This window comes from Diceros bicornis, chromosome 14 (assembly GCF_020826845.1).
Source record: "Diceros bicornis minor isolate mBicDic1 chromosome 14, mDicBic1.mat.cur, whole genome shotgun sequence".
NCBI lineage: Eukaryota > Metazoa > Chordata > Mammalia > Perissodactyla > Rhinocerotidae > Diceros > Diceros bicornis.
The window spans coordinates 63,763,897-63,767,162 of NC_080753.1; the positions used below are offsets into that span (position 1 = coordinate 63,763,897).

The 3,266-nt window shown below is 40.3% G+C and overlaps 1 non-coding gene across 1 annotated transcript; it reads right to left on the reverse strand.

Annotated features, from left to right (window-relative positions):
• Nucleotides 1-538: 538 nt before the first annotated feature.
• Nucleotides 539-644, reverse strand: LOC131414269 (U6 spliceosomal RNA). Its single transcript, XR_009222162.1, has one exon. It is a non-coding gene; the product is annotated as a U6 spliceosomal RNA (small nuclear RNA).
• Nucleotides 645-3,266: the final 2,622 nt, after the last annotated feature.

Sequence of the window (3,266 nt, forward strand, 5' to 3'; positions counted from 1 at the left end):
CTGGCTGAGCTGGATTAAATCGGTGCTCTAGCGGGTGGGGCAGACCCTGGGCTAGCAGGCCTCAGGGAGAACTCCAATGGCGTCTGTGTCAGCACCCCCACACCGGGCCACAACAATGGCCGCCGCCAATGTCCCAGTCCCTGGAGAGGCCTCTCCTCTCACCGAGATGCACACAGGGCCTATTAGGTGAGTCTCTTTTCACCAAAGCACTGTGTACCTTTCTTTCTGGTGATTTTAGGTTGCTTTCTGAAACAGGTGAGTTTGCGCATGCGCCCTTTAAGAACCGGTTTTAATGTCTTTGTGAACCAGGTTTTCTGGGGGTACTCCCCAATGTTTTAGTAGCAGGCAAAGTCAGATATTCTGCCACTCGTCTCGATTGTGCTGGGTCCACAAAATGTCCACAGCGGGGGCGCTCCCTGACTCGGGGCCCCTCTCCTCCAGGGAGGGCTGCCAACCTGTGCGTTGCTCCCGGGCGGCCGTGAGGTGCTGAGGCTTGTGAAGGCGGCGTTTTTCCTCTCCAGAAGGGAGTTTCTGCCTCAAAAATATGGAACGCTTCACGAATTGCGCGTCATCCTTGCACATGGGCCATGCTAATGTTCTCTGTATCGCTCCAATTTTAGTATATGTGCTGCCGAAGCGAGCACAGCATCTTGTATTTTCTGATGGTACTTTGATCTTTGAAATGTCATTGAGGATAAGGAAAATTCTCGTTTTGATATCATCCCAAAGTTTGAACATGCAGTGTGTAGTAAAGAAATAGTAGAGGTTCTGTAGTCTTAATTTTTAAATTTTCCTTTACTGTTGTCTTTTTTCAGTGAAACTACTATTGCCCCTAATGTTGTGGGTATCAACCACCTCAAATCCTTTTCGTAAGTAGGAAGTGCATGGGGTGTGTATGTGTTCTCAGTTTTCAGACTAATTTGTTTGTCTTCAAGTATCTCTATGAGGGGTGGGGAGAGATTCATCTTTGTGTTCTGCAACATGAAACTGAAATCAAGATTGATTAATCAGTGACCAAGTTCATGAAGGGTCTTAGAGAAGCTGTGTAGCGGGGGTGGTTCGAGAAGGTGATGGGGGTGACGGGACCATCTAGTAACCAGTGAACCAGGCAGGTGACCTTGGACAACTGACTTAACCTTAAGCCTCTTTATTTTCACCAACAAAACTGAAATAACATCTGCCATGCCTCAGGTTCTGTTATTATGACTATCAAAAGAGATCATGGCTGGAAAATGTTTTGTAAACTGCAAATTACTATATACTTGTGTATATAATTATACATTATTATATGCGTTCATTTGTATACATATTATATGATATACATACATACATAAGCAATGCCTTATTATTAAAATCGGATTGAAGTGTTTCATTTCAGAAAGCGCAGATGTGTTTTCTAAATTTGTAAAAGCCAGCTTTTGCTCTAGACCACTGACACAATATAAATGATTTTTTAAATAATTTTAAAATGAGATTCTCATTTAAGTAAGAACTGTTTATAAAAACAAACCTCAAATACCTCCAACAAAAGGTCGTTGTAAGGAAAAAGCACGTCTATGAACTTGAAGAGACTTCAGACTAACACTAGTCCTTCGGAGACATGTGGGGTGAGATCGCATTGCTGGAAAATACTTTACCTTCTCTTTCAAGGAATACTAGGCTTTTTTATCCTTTTTTCCTTAGCTTATGGAGAAAATATTGGAGAGGTTGTCTCTCCTTCAGAACCCAGGGAATTTAAGAAACTCTAAAAAAGCTCAATGGTTCGATGGGCCAAGGTCCCTGGGAGGCCCGAGGCCAACGGGATTATGTCCTTGTGAGGCGGCTAAAATGATGCCCAACCACTGCTTTTCTCTAGCTTCACCTGCTGCTGTTCTTTTGAAAGCCTCTTCTACTTTCTAGGAAAATACCCCAAGATTTTCATCTTGGACAAGATTTACATACAAGGGAAATTATCCGAGTGTTGTTTGGAATAGCTACACTGGAAGAATGTTTAAATATCTTTTGTGTATGCATATGTGCGTCATCGATATGGTACTGTCAAAGAATGTTTATTAATTTTGGAAAATACTTCATGCTACAATGTTAGATGAAAATGTAAAATCAGAAAAGCAATGATTCTGATTTTATAAAAGTATATGTGCATAGAAAAAGAAGATTAAAAGAAAACATAGCTAAATAATAATCATGGCTATCTCCTAGGGATGGGTATGAGGAAATTCAATTTCCTCTTATATTTTACCATATTTTATACATTTTCTACAATGATCATATCTTATAGTCAGAAAAAAATGTTTATTTTTATCAAGAAAATCTTTTCCAAGAATGTGAGTTCTGTTTGACTCAGCAACAAATCTGTGTAGAATAAGAACTTATTTTTTCAACTTCTGGTTGCCTTTATATAGCCCTTCTTTTGAGAAAATGGTCCAGTTCCTGATTGTAACTTCTACCGGACTCTGCCTTGTGTCTGTAACTAGCCCAGCAGCTTGATGGCATGCTACATCAACAGGACTCAACTTCACAAAGGAGGCAAGTAAAGGGATTTGAAAAGATAAATTCACTTGTTCACTGGTTCAGCAAATACTTATTGATCTGCTGTTCTGCCAGGCACATTTTTAGGCATTTTACGTCCAGGAATTCAGTATGATGGACCTGGAAGGAGAGATCTAGGGCCACGGTTTGAGGCTTCTTTCCTTCTGGAAGCTGTGTCCAGCTAAACATTTCTCACATGTGTCAGTTCTTCTCTGGACAGATTAGCAAAACTCTCTGAAAGACGACTTTGGGTTATTAAATTCAAAAAGCATTTAATGAGCATGTTCTGTGTGCCAAATACTATGCTAAGAACTGTGGATATGGAAAAGAAGTGTACAGAATGATCCCATCTTCGATCAAGGCACCAACATCTCCCTACTGCTTGGACCGCCCGACATGACCGTCGTAAATCATCACTGTTCTTTGTGTAGATATGTGGAGGCAACAATATTTAGCTCCTCCGTTGGGTGTTCCAAATTTGCTGTCATGAAATTCCACTCTTATCAGTTATATTTGATATTCAAGTACCCCCTCTTCCTAATTCTTTTGGTAAACTTTAAATGCACCCTGACAAATAAAAACAATGGCTTTTCCACTTTTTTATAAATCCTATGAAGTCTATGTGGACAGCAGACCATTACGATCTAGTCTTCTGGCTGTTATAAATAAAGCTGCATTCATTTAGTTCTTATTATTCTGAATATATTAACACTAGATTAATCAAGATCACCCAGGAA